Below are 20333 nucleotides of genomic sequence, written 5' to 3' on the forward strand. Positions count from 1 at the left end.
GCCATTTGGTGTTTATTTTTTCATGCTTACTCTGACTATGTATAGAAATGCACCTTCTAAGTTTGTAACTCTGTCAAAAACCTGAAAATAAAGATTGTTTAAAAAAAAGAATAATAACACTATTTCTTTTCCCAGAGTCAGGAGAACAAAAAACATTTTCCATCCATTGATGTTTAAGATTGGGAACAGCAGAAATAACCACATGAGTGTCTTGCAAGAAAGCTATATCTGCCTTAAGATTGCATAAATGGGTGAGTATTCTTTGCCATTTAATTGGTGAACCCAAACCTTTAACGTTCCAGGAGATTACACATAATGTCATTTAACAAAGAGTCATAGCTATTAAATACAAATTACAGTTACTTTGATAAATTCAAACTATGATATAACATGAAAAAACATTCTATTTAAGGCAAAAAGATGATAAACAAATTGTAGAAGTAACAGTTATATATGAAAAGATATAATACAGAAAAGGGACAGAGAAAGAAGAGAAAAAAGAAACAATTTGACATACAGAAAAAAAACATAAATTGAGGGTGGTGAAGCCACATAATGAAAACGACACAACATACTTTGGGGCAGAGCAGGAAGGAGGGCAAACTATCCAAAAGGACTAGGAACAAGCGGTGACCAAAAAAGAAGACATTGCTTGACAAGAACAAAGAAATGAAACAATTATTATTGTTCATAAATATCCTGTGAACCACAAACAGCAGTTATTAGATGAAACAAACCTTTGAGCAACATTTATAGAGGGCAATCAAGTAGTAGATGGTCTTGCAACTTCCATTACTTCTTCTGTGCAATTGTCTAAAAATCATTGCAATAAAGGAGGATCTTCATAGGTCTGAGGTCCTGATAACGAGTTTGGCGGTACAGGAGCAGGGCGAAATGCTATTGTCCCATTGCTGCACCGCCAAACTAGACCGGTACCGACCCGCCAGATTATGAGTTATATCGTGGTCTGGTGGGTGGGCGCATCTCGGTCCTGTGACGGTGCAGTAGAAAAGCTCATATGTGAGCCTTAAACTGCACCACTGTGGGAACCCCAATGCACGTTTCTGCATGACATGGACTGTGCAGTCCATGCCATGCAAGAATGGGGTGCATGCATGCAGGGGGGCACAACATGTGCCCCCCTGTAAGCACCCCTGTTCACAGGGCCTAGAGAGGCCCCTGTAGGACCCACTTTCTTTCCTCACCATGAGCAGTTTCATGGAGTGAGAATCTCAATGAGACCGCTGGCGGTGGGAAAAGTTGTACTATGCCTGGCGGTGCCCCAGGACACCACAAAGTACATTGAGGTCTCAAGACCATCGCAAGAGATCACGTATCTCTTATGGTTGCGGCAGTGCTAGGAAGGTCCGAATGCTGTACTTGTAATACGGCGGTTGGACCGCTGGTGCAGCGGTCCTTGACCGCCGACGCACCTCCACCGCTAGTTTTGCAGTCTCATGGACCTCCAAACTCATAAATAGGCCCTTAGGGCCCAAGTCACAACAGTAATCTGAGACACAATACTGACTTTACAACTTTCGGTGTTCACAAAGGGCATTAAGGAGTAGTAAAGTAAGATTTTGTCTCAGTTAAGCCTATGTTTCACTCAAGTTAAACTTAAGACCAAAACTTAAGTTTAACGGAGACAAAATACTAACTTTACTACTCCTAAAACCCCTTTGTGAATACCGAAAGTCATAAAGTTAGGATTTTATCTGACAAAACTTTTGTGAATTGGGCCCTCTGTCTTATTTTTGTAAGTTACTTGAAAAAGACAAAGATGGAAGAGTCCAAATAGATTCCGTAGTGCTGGTGATATGTCGAGAAATGTTTTTCTTCTAACCGCCATAGCCTTGGCATAGTCTTGGGAAAAGAACAATGCAGATCCTTGCCATGATATTCAACCTCTTAGTTTAGCTGCTTGTAAGACTTTAATAAATTTGTATACTCCAGAAAGTAGAGAATATGACCTTTTGGTTTTCGGGAAGAGGAGGCATTATGCAGACTTTGTCTTAGTCTGTGCACTCTTTAAATATTCAACACTGACGTTTCAGGAAGAATCAGAGCTCTCAGCAGGAATGATTAAAATAAGGAGATAGGGTCGGATCCTTGAAAACCCTCTGTTAAACCAAAAGTGCAAAATGTATTATGGCTATTGCGATTTCAAGATAATCTACCTGTTTTTTAAGATGAGATACTTCCACTTTTAAAAGAGAAAGTTGTTGAGTAATAACTTGAATTGACTCCACCTTTTGTTCAATTTGTGCAACTTTGTTGTCAATAGTCGATCAATAGTCATCCAGGTTTTGAATGCATCTGTTTGTTTCTTACATGTATAGTTTAAGAGCCTGTATTTCCTCTAAAAGTAGTTCCATGGCTATAGGTGAAAGAGATTTAGCAGGTGAAGGAGGGCCTTTTTTAACCTCTTTTAGAGTTGATGAACCAGGTGGTTTAGAGACATGCTTGGTGGTTGGAAGTGGGATGTTTGGCATCATTGTTCCTGAAGAAGAAGGCTGGTTATCAAGCTCCGAATCCTCCATATATTATCCTAGTTTGAAAAAGTGATTAGAATACAGCAAAATGAAGTATTTACTTGTAGAATTGAAGGAGTAGATTTGTATCTAAGAGATTTTGTTTTCCCCATAAAATATAAATAATAGCATACCAATAGCTCCATAGTTGATTAGGGAATGAGTGCTCAATGAATGTGCCACTTAACAAGGTAAAGTCTCTCGAAAAACTTAGGATAACCAACTAAAAAATGACTGAGAGATTGCAAGGTGTAAAGGATGACTCAATATGTATTATAGAATTTGCCTCAAAATGAATTAATATGATTTCACAAAATAGCAGTATGGTGTACAAGTGTTACTTATTCTGCATTTTTCCTGTATGGCAATAGAAAGTAGAGGAAGAATATGTTCATAAAAATATGACTTTCAGCTTTGAGAAAGTGCATTGGACAATGTTGGCACCTTTTAAAATAAAGTTATGGTGCATAAAATATTGTTAAAAATTGATGAAATGTAGGCGAAAAATAAAATGAGAGATTAGTAGTGAAGCATCTCCTGGCTGCAATTATATACGAGATACGCACTGTGACTGGAAAGTCAACAATATAGATGAAAACAAAATGATGGGCTCTGTTCTAGTCAGAAGAACGCGCTGGTCAAAAGGCTGAAGGAACACTGTATTCACGGCTTACCAAGGGGAGACAAAAGTATCCCCGAAGGCAGGAAATGTTAACACCTCAAATGCCTGTGCTCAGGATGGTGCAGGTAGATACTGTCAGTGAGGAGGAAATGGGTTCCTCCAAACAGCTGAGAGCTGCATTAATAGCTGGCCATCTTCGTTGGTACCAAGCCTCCCTCTTCATGTATGTACTTCCAACCTCCAGGCTGGCAGGCGTGGGTAGGTCAAGGGCATTACACTGCATTGGATCACTTTACCCACCACAGTAGAACATAGTCCTCTGCCAACACCTGAAGGGTAATTATCCCTCTCTAATGGGGAGGGATCTTTGGTGTGCTGTACTATAGTAGGGATAGCAGACACATCACTCATATTTTGATTTTTTGGGTTGTGTAATGCACACAAACAGTGATTCCCAATCAGGTGTGAGTCAGGTTTCACATTTTCATCATGGTCTTGATGAATTGCCTAAGATCTTGTTGGACCACATAAGGCAAGAAACATGTTGACCCTGATTCACATCTTATGCGCTGTCAAAGTCCACTAGTCCCATGGACAGCCACTATCGTTTATACTCATGCCAAGGGGACCACAGTATTTAATTAGATTAGGTATACCTTAAGACAATTTAAACCACTCACTTCACCACCCTACACTACCTGAATTCATCACTATAGCAACCAACGTTTAAGATTTCTGGCAAAGAACCCCGTTGAGGGGCCCATTGGGCATTGCAGCACTGGCCCAATGAGGGGCTGCACGATGATGAAGCATGACACCCTTCTGGGTGTGTGAGGACCATTGCTTCTGATCAATAGGATTGACTGATCCTGTTGATAAGTCCCCTTTATTTCCAACTGTCAGCTACCACATTTTTCTCTATTTTCTCTTTCTCTCATTTGAGGAACAGAATACCTTTTTCTAGTTACTGTAATTCTGACCTTCCCCATTACTCAGCAACCCTCCAAAGCAATTGCAGGGCATATGGAGGAGAATGCTGGCATTGTTCAGTTTTGTGCTAAATTGCAGTTTCTCTAAATATATCCCTGTTTTGATACTAGATTCAGCACACTGCAAAGTTCACGCTCACCTACTGGCTACAGAGGTGGGATTGTGGTGGTTTCAGAGCACTGAGCTGAGCACACACTCTTGAGGTAGTGAAATATGTTAGATTTTTCTGGAGGAGAATGGGTCTTGTGCCATGCAGAGCTATTACTAGGGAGAATTAAGAACAGGTCAGGCTGTGTGGAGCTTGTTCTGCATCTCTTTGAGGGGCTTGTGATTAGGAGAGTGGTTAGAGTGAAGCAGAATTTTACCTGGGGTGCCAGATCATTGCTTAAAGGAGCCATATCTGTCACCATCACACTGTGAAATGCCACTGTTAACTTACCTTTTCTCGAACATGGAGCTGCAAAGGAGAGTCTGCTCTTAAGTGTATGGGTAATATGCATGGCACTAATCTAGCCAGCACTTGAAGGCAGCAGAGGTGTACACTAGGTGGGCAGAGTCTGACATGGGTAGCAGCTTCCATATGCAGTACCACTGAGTATGACAGTGATATGATGATGATGATGATGATGATAATAACATATGTTTTGCTTTTTCAGACCAACCGGTTTAGGGATCTCTTCTTAGAGTCTCACTAAATGAGTCTCACTCACTGTAACCTCTGCTAACATGGTGACTGCAAATGCTCTTGTTTCAACATAAGGTCAGCTTATGCAATCTTGACTAGTTGTGCGTGAACACATGCACACATGCATTGCACATATGTGCAGGCTGAATGAGTGGGACTACTGTTTAACTTAGTCAGGGGACTGTGCACAGGTAGTCTGTCATACATAGGAGACTTAATACATTATTTATAGCCTGTGCAGAGGACATATTTTAATTGGTCATTGAAAAAGAAATGTTCCTATTTCTTTTTGATTATAGTGTATATCAGTAGTGCGTGACTGTAAGTCCAGAGTATTTTTATTTAATTTACACTTTAGGTGAAAGGTGCACCAAAGTATACTTTCACAATGGCTGGACCTAGAGGAGAGCTTGCTATCTTTTTCTAGAGGTAAATAATGGCCCAACTGCAGATATTTGCACTTCTTCGTGCACTTGAGTTTGGTCACATTTCTCTGAGATGACCCTTAATTAGATTCAGACATTACTTTGCTGGCTAGCAGGTAGATCAAGTTTTCCTCACACAATGCCCACCGAGAGGGATTAAGCCTGTTCTTGGGAGAGGAATAGATTGTGTGGCTAAATCTGCATAAGATAATTCCATTCACACTACCTGACAAGAATGGGCATACCCTCCATGGTAAATAATAGGGGAGAAACAGGCCTCTAACTCAAGTTTCTACAGGAACCCCTTGGTGGGAAGGAACCAGTTTGGCTGCAGCAGGTAGGTGTTAGAGCACTAAAAGAGCTATGACCAGTGATACATTGAAATTGAAAATTTGAAAAGTCCCAAGATTCTGTGCAGGAGGGATGAGACAGGGATGTAGTGATGATGTGGCACCTATGCATTGGGCAGAGGTACCCACTTTTCTCTAATTTCCATTACCACTTTAAAACCACTGCAAAAGGGAAAGTCTTAGAGAAGCACTGAATTCTGCAAGAGTCCAAGGACCAATGCCCTCTCATTGAAGAACCCTACTCTGGTGTAGTGTGACATTTTGGACTTCTGTTCATATGAACTCTCTGGACCTGGTTCTCTAGGGCCAGAGGCACTGGCCTACCTATTCCCTCTAGCCGATAGTAGAGCTGTGGTCCTACCTGAGGACACAGGAGGAAAGAGCTCCCTGGAAACATTGTGGACCCCCCAAAGTTGTATCCTTGACTACCCAGGAATATTGAAAGTGGCCAGGAGGTAATAGGGCCTGGGGTTGCTGCAGGGCCTGTTGAGGTAGAGCCCTTGCCAAGGAGAACTATCCAGAGCCTAGACAGAGGAACATCTCCAGGTTAAGAAGAGCTTAAGGGTCGGAGGGCAGGCCCTGAGCTCTCCCTCATTGGAGGAAGAGTCATGAAACACCAGCTCCCTGAACATTACAAAATTGTAGAGGCTTGGAGGCAGGAAAGAATACTCTGATTGACTAGAGTCTATCACTAGGAGCAAAACTTAACTTGACCCACCAGAATCAGCCCACCTGGGTCAAAGGATGCTGCTTTGGTTTGTCCTGCTCATTTGCAGATTGTCTGGTGGGTTCCCAGTGTTGCAAGGCCAAATAAGAAGCCCCTGTTAGTAGGTTATTTCTAGTACACTTGGGGAGACATTGACAGCATTGGTCCCCCTGGAGTACCATCAAGCAAATTGCACTTGGTATCCCTTCCGAGACCCTTCAAGGATCCCGAGTAGGGCCAGCGAAAACCATAACGCTGCTGCAATCTAAATTTTAAATCGCCTGTGTAGGTCCATTGCCCATGGTACATTGTGGGGCACTTCCTCCTACTCCCCCTACACAGGTATGGCAGTGGCACCTGGATCATTAATAAAAAAGCGATGCAGCATCTGAGAACACATTAAAAAATAAGTAAATACAAGAATGGCCAAAGGTGGTCCCATAAAGCATGAGGGCAGCCTTGAATATCAGTCATGGTGCACCACAAGGGGTAGTTGCAACATAAATTGTTATGATTTGCTTTAGGGACCACCCAGGAAGTACAGTGGGCCCTCTAGACGTTGACAAATGCTCCCATTACATATTTGTTATTTTACTCTAAGCTTCACATGTTCAAAGAAGAGTGGCTTGGGGAGAATTTCCTTTAATGTTAAACCTTTCTTGAAGATTGGCCTTTTTAGTCTTATGGTGCTGGGAGCAGAGACATTTGCTTCTAGGTTCTAAGACAGATTTACAACAGTTGTAAAATTAATAATGTGTCATGTACTGCCCATTATTGAAACTGAATATTTTATTAAACAAAATTCATTTAACAGTCAATCTCTAGAAACAAAGCTCAATGCTATTGAACTAAAGTACCATCCTGAAATGGTTTTATATTTGTGGTATTGTGTGTAGACCTTATATTTTTGCATCAATTCTTGTGTAATTCCGTAATAAAGGCTTTAGGCTTGGCTTATACTTTTCCCTCTAAATAGTGCAAAAACAATGACGGCAGGGAATTGCTTACATATTTAGGCACTGCTGGCGCGCAAACCAGCAGAGATACCCCCTGCTCAGTGAGCACATGGTACATTTAGGAGGTTACCTGATCTGTGGGACCTTTCATTAGTGTACAGCCTCTGTAAATTGTGAGGCTCTCTAGAGGGTGTCATCAATGGCATTTTCCCCTGCCGTACTGTATATATTTCTACATGTGTGCATTATATTTTGTAGTGTATGTGAATAAACTACCTTTGATTTTATAAGAAAAATACTCCCACAGTGATCCCCATAAAAACAATTCCTGCAGTGGCATTGTAGCAGAATTAAAATTCTTGAGCAAGTATGCTTTTGGGATGCCTTTAGTGAACCTCATGAAAAGTTACATGCTTGGGAATCACAATCATCTAGTTAGAAACCCTCAAAAAGCTACAGATGTTCCTCTTAACAATGTTGCCTCTCCCAAACATTCTTCAGTCTGATGTGCAATCATCTTTGCCTCTTTTATTGATGCTAAATAGTGCCAAAAAGTATCTGGTGCTTAGTCACCTCTGGCACAAGAGATACAATGGGAAGGACAGGTACTGTTGGAAAGGGAAGTTGTTACTCTCTTCAATGGTGTACCTCCCGAAAGATGTACATGCTTGGGCATGGCAGTAATCACGTTTTTGTTTTGACGCCAGGAAGCAAGATCCTCTACCGACTGACCCGGTTCCCCTGGCTGCGACGGATACCACGAGTATCGCGGCTACCGCCGCCCGATTGTGGGCGGGCGCTAATCTCAGGCCTCCACCCCTTGAGGTATACTGGCATTTAGAGGCTAAATCATTGTTAAGGCTTTCACTGAAATGTCCTGATGATGGTCCCCGTGATTTACTAGGGGTCCGAAACGCCGTCGACCTTTTAAGCACCAAAACAAAAACGTGATTACTATGTGTTCTGAGGTGCTTAGTTGTGATACTCTGTACAATTGCATTTATGTCAGAGAAACTTGTTTTGCCTTATAAAGCCCTTCTTTGCTTTCTATATCCACCCTTTGTACCCGTTCTGTAAGTGCTGGGCACAGGCTTGTGTTCCACACTGGCTGACTTGTGGAAGGTACTCTGTGTGTTATAACTACATGATAATTGAGTAAAAAGTCTGAAAGACCACTGTCCGGCTGGACATGTCTCTCTAAATATAGATTGACCATGTCTATATTTTATTTGCTCTCAACTCTCCTGCATGCATGGGACCAATGTTGTTTGAAAAAAAGTATGTTCCCCGAGGTCCCTGCTGACTGATTTGGGGCCCCTTGTTGTTGTAAAATGGGCATGGCAGTAAGACCCCATTTGCTGTTTGGGCTTTATTATCTGCAGTTGTGTAATTTTTTTTAATATAGTGAGTCTTCTGTCATGTGGAGATTGAAACAAAATGGGATTGAGTACCTGGAGGAGTGGACTACAGGTCCACAGCGGAGGCAAGGCCTACAACCCCCAGACTGTCCTGGTTTCTGCCCCATCATCTCTGTACCCAGAGGCACTTAAAATCAACACTGGAGCTCCTGCAGTATGGGATCGAGTAGCTGGAGGAGCAGGCCACAGGTCCTCAGTAGGGGCAAGACCTACAACCCCCAGACAGCCCTTGTTTCTGCCACATCATCTCTGTGCCCGGAAGTGCTTAAAATCAACAGCGAGGATCTGTCACCATGGGACACATGCGGGTCGCACTCTGGCATGGCCCGGGTGAAGAACGGGCCAACAGCAGGTCCATCTGCAGCTGTCATAGCCCAGAGGAGGCTGGGTTGGGCCCCCTGGGGCCTGTTCGGAGGTACGTTAAATCAACTTGTTGTTATTGGATTTGTGTTATCCCCAGGTACCTTATGTTTGTGGTATTCTTTTTACGTGATTTTTAATATAATGGGGAATAATAAGGCGGGAGGTCCTCTGGCTTGGCAGTTCGGGCTGGACTGTTCCCATGAGGCACAGGGTCAGCCTGATTTGCATATAGCCATGTCTGAACTGGGGTGGCAGAGTGGGCTAAAGAACGGTGATGGATTAAACCCAGATCGTTTGACTGGGTGTGAGTGTTTGATTGATTCAGATGCTTCGTCCATCACCACCCCCTTTTGTACCACTTTTGTCCGCCATAAGTGTGGCAGGGTATGCTCAGACGTGAGTCCCTTGCTCACTTTGCCACTGGATTCAAGCAAGCCGGGCTGAAGGCGGATGGAATGCCAGAAACCGGTCCTTGGAAGCTTGTTTCCGGTCCAGGGAAGACATGGCTTGGCAGTTCGGGCTGGACTGTTCCCATGAGGCACAGGTTCGGACTGATTTGCATATAGCTATGTCTGAACTGGGGTGTCAGAGTGGGCTAAAGAACGGTGATGGATTAAAACCAGATCGTTTGACTGGGTGTGAGTGTTTGATTGATTCAGATTCTCCATCCATCACCACCCCCTTTTGTACCGCTTTTGGCCACCATAAGTGTGGCAGGGTATGCGCAGACGTGAGTCCCTTGCTCACTTTGCCACTGGATTCAAGCAAGCCGGGCTGAAGACGGCTGGAATGCCAGAAACCGGTCCTCGGAAGCTTGTTTCCGGTCCAGGGAAGACATGGCTTGGCAGTTCGGGCTGGACTGTTCCCATGAGGCACAGGGTCAGACTGATTTGCATATAGCCATGTCTGAACTGGGGTGGCAGAGTGAGCTAAAGAACGGTGATGGATTAAACCCAGATCGTTTGACTGGGTGTGAGTGTTTGATTGATTCAGATGCTCCGTCCATCATCACCCCCTTTTTTACCGCTTTTGGCCGCCATAAGTGTGGCAGGGTATGCTCAGACGTGAGTCCCTTGCTCACTTTGCCACTGGATTCAAGCAAGCCGGGCTGATGACGGCTGGAATGCCAGAAACCAGTTCTCTGAAGCTTGTTTCCAGTCCAGGGAAGACATGGCTTGGCAGTTCGGGCTGGACTGTTCCCATGAGGCACAGGGTCAGACTGATTTGCATATAGCCATGTCTGAACTGGGGTGGCAGAGTGGGCTAAAGAACGGTGATGGATTAAACCCAGATCGTTTGACTGGTTGTGAGTGTTTGATTGATTCAGATGCTCATCCATCACCACCCCCTTTTGTACCGCAGGTTCTCTGAACTTGCCAAATCCTCCCACATCCTCATGGTCATTTGAAAGAATGCTGAATATGGCAGTAAAGGGTATTAGTTACGAAATTGACTCACAGGGAGAAGACTCTCCCGTAGTTCAATAAATAAGGCTTTACCATTCGACTGATCCCCAGCTGTCCCAGGTTTAGGCTCATTCGTGGCAGGGCTATCAGACTCCTTGGTTCAGACACTACTTGTGGTTAAGAAAAAATCCTCCTTAAGCTCTATGTCAGTCATCAAACAGTCAAAACGCTCAGCCAAAATAGGCCAAAAGGAGATCTCCACCCAGATTGAAGAGATATTATCAATTCAAGCACCAGCTCCTATTCCTGACCACCTCCATCTCCCTTTTCGGGAAGGAGGTTCAATGGATTTGTTGTCTAAATTGCCAGAGGAGGTGATTTTATTGGAGGACTGCCTAGTGAAAATTAAACATTTACCTCAGGCAGTAATCTCGCCTGTCATTCACAGTTGAATGCTATTGGAGGCATGTCTTTGGCTACCAATCGCTCAAAGGCATTGGAAAACATGAATCGTATTGCAGCTTCAGCGCCTAAACCTGCTACAGCTGTGGGTCTCAGGACGGTTGTAAATACCCATTGTTCATTTGCCCCAGTACAGGCTTGTCTAACTGCCAGGGTCCTAAATTCTACTCAAAATCAAGCAAACGCTTTAACAATGGGCGACTGCTCTATTCCTAATCTAAGCAGTCAATGCCAAAAGGAGCCACTTCGGACTCATGATAAGTGGTGGCAAGGTCCAATGGGGAGTACAGTTCAAGCAATGAATCGGTCAGTGATTAATCTTCCTCCAGCTACCTTCCCTTATGTGGTAGTCTTATCAGTAGTTCCTACCTTATGAAAGGAGCAGCAGGAGTCTCATGAGGATTTGCTTAACAACACTCTGCACCAGTTATGCAGGCATAGGAACTTCCCCCTTAATTTGAAAAACAAAATTTTGTTGACAAGAAGTATGGGCTGGATTGGTCCCGGGCCTGTGGCTCAGCAAGGCAACTGTACAGTTGTAAATTTCAGGTAACCCTCCTTGGTTAAACACTTTTTGGGCAAACAGGAAAATTCTAGGCCACCAATTATATTCTTCCACTCCCTCTGGGCTATTTCTATAAGCCAAGTTTGTATCATACATAGAAATCCCTCTTGACCTATATTTCTTTACTTACAGCTAAAATTAGCTCATAACTTGGGGAAAAACAGCAATGCACTACTACACAAGAAATTACTTTTTAAAAATATTTCACATTTAATTTTATTTTTTGCTCTTTTTTCAATTTTCAGCTGCAAATTATATTACATTTTCTTTTCAACTGTACAGGTAATTTTTTTACATTTTTTACATTTGTACAACCATCAAAATTTCCTCTTGGTACATGATCTAAAAAAGAAGTGAGAGTGTTAAGCAATAATTTTTAACAATACTATGAGTTCTTGTCCGATATCACAATCTCTTCATATATGATGTTTACTATTTTCACTGTACATCCTAGTTTAAAGAATACATATTTACAAACCCCCAAAAGAACTCAATCATACCTCAACACACAACTCTACCGTATCTCTTGCACCTCTTACTTTCACACTATCTACCCCACCTCAAAACTACATACACAGATGATAACCTAGGGGTGAGAAACTCAGCCCTCTAATACTGTGTTGTGAGCTAGGGTATCTCATACACACTGGTCAATGCGCGTTTCGATGGTCTTTAATTTCTTCTTACACCATCTTCTTCAGGACCTGTTACTTTAAGAACATGTTCCGGGTTGAATGTAGGGGGAATACACGAAGGCTTGTGCTCTGGGGCAATGCCTCTATATAGGTTTATAAAGGTATCAGTCTTTTGAGATTCCAATTTCACTGTTGCTAGTTTCGTAGTGGCCTCTCTTTTTTCACTTTGGAATCCGGAAAGATAATGGTAAACAATAAATCCTTCAAAGTTAGATAACTGGGATTGGATCTCACATATCACTATTTCCTATGTATTTCCAAAATTGTGTTCTTTTTATGTCTCTCTCAACGCTGTTTAACTTTTCTTATTATGCAGAGGGCTGCCCAGGCGATCTTTATTTGTTACCGATGTACTTCAGCGTGACTTTGTTAATTCTATGCCGACAGCCTAATATTCTTCAATATAATCGTCCACCACTAAAAGTGGTGGACGATTATATTGAAGATATTGTCTTTTTTCCCCCTTTCCCTGACCTCCTAGTCTTTTGTTCTCTAGAGGGTTGCCTTATCTCTATTCTAAAAACCAAGTTTGCCCACACCTCTGCCCTTCCATGATCCTGCTGATGCCTCCATCTGCCTGCTTCTCTCATCTTTTCCTATATCCTCTTTCAGTACACAATTGCTATGATGTACTAGTGGATATAGACTGACATGATGATCCACGGAAGGAGAGCTCAGGATTTTCAGTCACCCATTACCCTGCAAATTGGACCCCAGTCTCATCAGCCACTTACTTCAAATTGATCTCTTGGAACATTGCAGGACTACAGTCTAAACTTTCTAATCCAGAGAGGTGAAATTTCATCAACATTTCAAGAGAATTGGCCAAACTTGCCGCCTTACCATCTAGGGTTCGCTTGCTATAGCGAGTCGGCTGTGTCCTCAGGTAGAGGCAGGCCCTCAGTGGGTGTCACAATATGGGTTGAAACCACTCTGAATGCCACCATCAAAGAGATTAGGTTGGGTTCACCAGTTATAGTGGGCACCAGCTTAGTTTCCTTAGATCATACTTCCTGTCATGTTTATAATACCTATTTTAGACAAAGGGTGGTAAATATGAGTCAGACGAGAACAGTCCGTAATCTACACATATAGCTACACTCCCCATTGAATTTGTGAACATCGTATGAGAAGACCCTAATTGTCAATTTGAGCCATTGTATGCACACTTTTATCTCCACTCCCTCGAAGAGGATGAAGTCTGGTCCATACCTCAAGTGACAATAACAACAGCGTTCAGATGGTCCCCCCTAGAAGTCCAGTTAAATGCCCTTACTTTAAATGTAGGCGTTAGGACCTATCATGTTAGGACAACTTCAGACAGGGAGGGGTGCCATGCATTTAACTGGCTCTAGTGATCAATTCATTTGGACTATTTTCTCTTGGATGTCCGGTTCTGGCCTGATCTTATAGAAATGACAAGGGTACTGATAGCATCCACAACCTGTTATCGCTGGAGTTTAAGTGCCCACAGTTTGACCTAATCATGATGAAACCTTTGATAGAAGGTTGGCCCTATCCACTAATAGGGGCAGGGTTCAATGGAGTTTTATCTAACCATCTGAAGAGTTAATTGGTAGCATATATGGATGTGTTGTTGGTGGAATAGATGGTTTTCTGTAAATGCTAGAGTAGTCCCAGTATGAGTTGGGTGACTTGGCAACCCTTGTAAATGTTCATTTGCAATTGTTTTACAGCTTTCAGGAGTTATTCTGTGTAGAATCTCATTGCCTGGGCAAGAGGCAGAAGCCCCCACCTAGTATATTCTGCTGTGCAGATGAACAAGAATTGAGTTGTCATATACCATTAAGCAGCAAGATCAGTCGAAGGTTCAGGAAGCTAGAAGGGTATATAAAGCCATCATTCAAGAGGCAAAGAGAAATTGGGAAATCAAAAAGTGTGAATCCCTGTCAACATTGGTAAAAAGAGGTGACTCATCTTTGTTTTGGAACACAGTTGCCACCGGCAGTTCGGAGGGTTGTCTCCTGATTGAAAATCATTTGCTGATGGACGTTTGGGTTGCTTACTTTTCATATCTGTATTCTCTCCAAGAACCTAGCAAGTCTTATGATGTTGATTCTCTTATTCTGGATACTGCTGTTACTACTGAGGTTTGTACTGTTATCTTAGGCAACCCTCTAGATAGCTTAGTTATCACTACTGGGGAAGTTGTGTTGGCAATTAGTAAGATTGTTCCTCATAAGGGCCCAAGATTAGACAAGGTCCCAGGCGATATCGTTTTGTGAAGGTCTAAAGCGTGGGCTCCATATTTTGTTCTCATTTTTAGTGTTATAATGAGGGGTGCCCCTATTCACCCTACATAGTTTGGGGCAGAGATTATTCCCATTTTTAAGAAGGGAGCTCGGGACCTCTGAGTTAAAGACAGGCCTATAAGTTTTATTAATTGCATCCAAAACGTTTATCGGAATAGGCTCCAAGAGTGAATATCTGCCACAGGCATTCTCTCCCCCCTGCAGGCAAGGTTTAGGAAAGGACTAGCACTCTAGATCAGGTGCTTCAGTCACAGCTTCTTCACTGGAATTATGTCTTATTGAGGTGGGGACGGTTATAGGCTGTGCTTGTTGATCTTAGATCAGCTTTTGATTTGATGTCCCGCATTAGGGTTTGGGTGACTTGTGGGTGCCGTACTATTTGTTGAACAAAATTAGGTGCTTGCATGAAGGTAACTTTGCCCAATTAAGATGTGGCCAGATGGGAGACTTGACCGAAAGGGGGTGTGAGACAAGGATGTGTCTTTGCATCAGATATTTTTTCACTTTTATCAGTGATCTAGAAACTTTTGTAGATTATGGTGGATCTGATTATGGAGGTTCTGATGCTCAGACTCTTGTAAACATCAGGACTCTGGCCCTGATGTTTGCAGATGACATGTTGCTCATTTTAAAATCCCTCATGGGACTTCAAAGGATTTTGGACAGATTTGACATCTTCTGTAGCCTTAAAAGGTTGGGTATTAATGTCACCAAAACTAAATACATTGTAATTAACCTATGTAATACTACATGCCATAACCCTACTCTTAAAGGGTCTCTCTTGGAATGTGTTCGCTCTTTCGAGTACCTGGGAGCTACCCTCACTGTACACTTTATCTGGCAACCACAAATAATAAAGAGTAGGCTCAGGCTAGAGCAAACATAAAGGAGCATTAAAAAGCTACACAAGGGCTCACAGTTTTGCCCTTAAAAATTATAATCTTCAAGCACTCGGCTCAGCTCTATATGGAGCTGAGCTATGAGGACATAGGGACATGTCTACCCCTGGGCTGATGGAAAATCGTTTTTTGTGAGAGTTAATTGACCTTCCCATCAGCACCCCATTGCTCCCTCTAAAGTTAGATGTAGGGCAAATAATTAAATGGCCTACGGCCTTTGTTATACTGGACGATACTGTGGTCTTCTCTCTAGTTGGTAGTTTATCAGGTAGGGTTGTCGGAGATTCTACGTAGCGCAGGTGCAGTCAATATCGGTTGGCTGAAGTATTACTCTATTTAATATTGGTTTAAGTCAGCTCTAGGATACCCCTTAAGAGGCCAGTGAAATTTCTAAGGCTCAAGTTAAGCACGCATACTGGTGATATAAGATAAGCTTGCTGCATAGCCAGAATATTGTAGGATCACATACTTTGGTGTTTCTTCAACAGAAGGATCAGTATGAGTGTGAGAATGTTTTGGATGAATTTGAGCCGGTAACTGCAATTAAACTTTTCCTGAAATTTAGATATGGATCTCTCCCTCCTTCCTCTTTAATAGTTAGATGGGCGTATATTGAGGCCCTGATTCCATCAATGTGCATCTTGTTTAGAAGTAAATGAAACACTTGAGCATGTTTTATTTTTTTGCCCAGTTTACCAAGGTCCCAGAAGACTGTATATTTGCCCGCAATGTCGCAATATTCGAATAAGGATATACAGAGGGGCTTTGAAAATGTTAAATAGTTACACTTCCCAGTGTGTAGTCTTTATGGTATCATGATACTTGTTGCTCATGTGGAGGGTTAGGCAACATATTATGACAAAGAATGCATTGCCCAGTATTGCCCAAGGTGGAAATATTTAAATTCATGGTGGACCCTTTCCAATGTAAAGTTTTATATTGTTTTACATTTTCTTAATGATTTTAATGATGTATTTATCTTTAAATGAACTTATGCATTTATCTTGATTTCAAATCTTCATTATTGTCACACTAATGGGATTCCTTTTAATTGTATGAACTTTGATGGCATAAATGACGAATAAAGTTTTTTATGACTGACTGAAACAAAGCAAGATTGTAAAGCAATACACTTGTCTTATTTTTGCCAAGACATATGGGTTTACTATATCTCATCTTCTCCATAACTTCCTGCACACTTCAGGTTTGGTCATTACCAGAGAAGGTGAACACTTCAATTTTTGGATTTGCTTGTGCAAGGAGAGAAGTAAATGTATCAGCATGGATAGTGAGAACCAGAATTAATAGAAGAACAAATGCTTTGCATGATGTATGTACTTTAGGCTTTATTGTTTTTTTAGATTGTTGTAAAGGTGACTGCATTCCGGTTGCTTTTCTGATGGCAACAAATTCACATGTGTTCCTTCTCTGTTAGAGATTGTGAATATTTTGCTATGATCTAATCTATCTTTAAGATAATAATACTCTTTTTCCTTTTCTCTGCTATTAGCATACAAGGTAGGGCTGAAAGTTAATTCCACTTGTTGGAACAACTTTCTATATATGTGTGTCTGTGTGTGTGTATTGCTAGTTGAAGTATTCTTTAACATTTTTCCTCTATCTAGGTTTTGGTTATTTTTTCTATGTAAGTCTTTGGTTTTCTACCTTTGTATTGTGTCACAAATATTGTCTGTCTTTAATATTATTGCATTAATATTGTGGGATATTTTATCACAGGGAACAATAACATGTTTTCATGTTTTTCTATTTTTTTAATATCGGAGGGAGTTTCCAAATTTTCATCATCATTCAATTAAGTATTGCTCATGTTATGTTTATTGTTAATATTTATATAACGAATGGTGTATTTTTAAATCATTTTTAAAAATGTTTTTGAAACTATTTTAGGTGTGAGATACAGGTTTACTAGAGGAATTTGTTATGGAGTGTTTTTAGATGCTTTTGTTTCATTTATTTTTAATGTTACACTTTCTCATTTAAAAGATGATAATTTCAATTAAACATATATATAAACCAATTTTTTTAATTTTGTAAATATGTTTAAATTGTTTGAATATGTTTTAATTCATTTAAATCGCTATTGCATTTAATTTGATTTATTTTTAAGTTTTAAATATATTAATTTCACATTTATTTCTAACATTTTAGAATAAATTATTATTTTCAATAAATATATAAGAAATTATTTATATTATGATTTAAATTTGATATCTTGATAAAATATGTTTACAATTACTAAAACAAAAAATATATATACATATATATATATTCACAGAAAAAACCATAGGTTATAGACCATATATAGTTAGGAATTTGCATTTACAAAACCTTGAAAATTCACTGAAAAAACCATAGGTTATAGACCATATATAGTTAGGGATTAGCATTTAAAAAACCTTATTTTATTTGCACAAAACCATTGAAATTCCATATATAGTTAGTTGCACTAACTATATATCGCGGACCCGCAATCCACTGCTAATGATGTCACATATTACATCATTCATGACATGGTCAGTGACATCACTGATGACATCACTGATGACATCTCAAATGACATCACTGATGACATCACTGATGACATCTCAAATGACATCACTGATGACATCACTGACATCTCATTTGACATTACTGATTACATCACTGATGATATCATTTATGTGATAATACATCTTCAGACTCTAATATAACCTTAGATACACTCAGTGTAAACAGGCACTCACAGACTGTCACACATCCATGGAGTTACTCACACACCTAGTCAGTCATGCAAAGAATCAATCACACCTCCATTTCCTCAACTATACAGTTATACACACCTTACTTATTCAAACATATACTAACACATATTTACTCTCTTATACAATCCTTGATACAAGTTCACAATGATTCATACAGCCACTCTCACATTCACTGGCTCTTATGTTCAGTTATTTATATATGTCAACTCTCACATGGAGTGTGTTTTACATATGTACTTACTTTGACATGTAGAACTGAGATATCCATTCACTCACCAATACACTCATGCACACAGTCAACTGTCCATACAGCTGTTTCTACATGCACTTTTGAACCCATACACCTAGGGAATCAACTGCTCACACATCTATGCACAGAGTTATACACCTCCCAGCCACCCACACACATACTCAGTCTCCCATACAAATACTTGGGCAACCATTCAATAACCCATATAGTTACTGATATAGCTACTGATTTAAACATGCAGCAGTTTACAGAAGAACATAAATAATGATTGCCAAATTAAGACACTTTAATCACTAACCCATGCACTCAGTGAGACACATTTAATCATTCTCTCATACAGTCAGTCATGCACCTACTAAATCCTTCATCCAGACACTTATACATCCACTCATTCTTCAATATGTAAGACATATTTTAACTTTACAGAAACATACAGTCACTGGGTGTTGTCATCAGTGATGTCATCAGTGATGTCATTTGAGATGTCATCAGTGATGTCATCAGTGATGTCACTGACCATGTCATGAATGATGTAATATGTGACATCATTAGCAGTGGATTGCGGGTCCGCGATATATAGTTAGTGCAACTAACTATATATGGAATTTCAATGGTTTTGTGCAAATAAAATAAGGTTTTTTAAATGCTAATCCCTAACTATATATGGTCTATAACCTATGGTTTTTTCAGTGAATTTTCAAGGTTTTGTAAATGCAAATTCCTAACTTTATATGGTCTATAACCTATGGTTTTTTCTGTGAATTTCATTGGTTTTTTAAAAGCTAATATCTATAGCTGTAAAATATATTCTTTATTAAGTGACGTATCACGTAGCCCGTGAGACGCCTCATGATGCATCGCATAACCGTGACGTATCGTCTCTGCAGCGCAAACCAAACCCAAAACGTAAGCGCGCCAGAACACGCTTAAAGATATATATATATTTTTTTAACCTTAATGAGACAAAATCCACACGTGCACATATCACAAACGTTATATAATGTAACTAAAGTCCTAAAACCCTCTATTAAGTACAATGCTTTTTAATGAGGTGCTATCATGTATATTGGTCCCAAGATGGCTGCCAACACTTCTTGGATGAAGTGCTGACAGCCAATCAGATCAGATGTGTGGTTAGGCTCCGCCCAGATATATATCTTTTTTTGAACCTAAATTACTCAAAATCCACGGGAGCACATATATTGAGACCTAGCAAAGGCACATCGGGCTAACAGTCCCTACAATTTTGCCAAGTTTCGTGCAAATCCATTCAGCCGTTTGAGCTAAAAGTGAGGCCAACCGCCCTATGGAAAAATGAATGGGAAAAACGCGTTTTGGGACCCTCCTTTTTTCTCGGCCCCCCCTTGACGACCCCCCCCAAATTTTTAGGGGCTGCTCAGAAACACAAAATGTGCCATTTTCCTGAAAATTTCAGCCAATTCCGTCCACAAACGCCAAAGTTATTAGACATAGAATTTTCAAAAGTTCCATAGAGAAAAAATCCTAACTATATAGAGACAAGATGGCGGCCGCTCCGGACTGTTTACAATGTTGACAGCCAATCAGCTACTCCTCAGACTCCCGTTACACTGCCGGTTAGCTTCCCGGTTAGCTGCCCGGTTAGCTGCCCGGTTCGCGTACCGGGACGCGTCTCTACGGCGAAAAAATCGGATTTTTTTTTTTTTTTTGGGCCCCGCGTGACTCTATAATATCCCCCTCATCAATCCTAGGGGGTCAGAAGGGGTCTACCTCGCCCCCTTTCCTTCATTTCCCCCTTTGTTTTGGCCTCCTCCTGTCTCTCGATCCTACCGAGAGACAAGATGGCGGCCGCTCCGGACTGTTTAGAATGTTGACAGACACCGGAGAGCCAATCAGCTTCGCTTCACAAAGTTCCGATACGCGAAAAGTACGCGAACCGGAGCGCTGCCCGGAGCGCTGTTACAGATATATATCTTGTTTTAAACGTTAATTTCTC

This window comes from Lissotriton vulgaris, chromosome 8, assembly GCF_964263255.1.
Source record: "Lissotriton vulgaris chromosome 8, aLisVul1.2, whole genome shotgun sequence".
NCBI classification, from domain to species: domain Eukaryota; kingdom Metazoa; phylum Chordata; class Amphibia; order Caudata; family Salamandridae; genus Lissotriton; species Lissotriton vulgaris.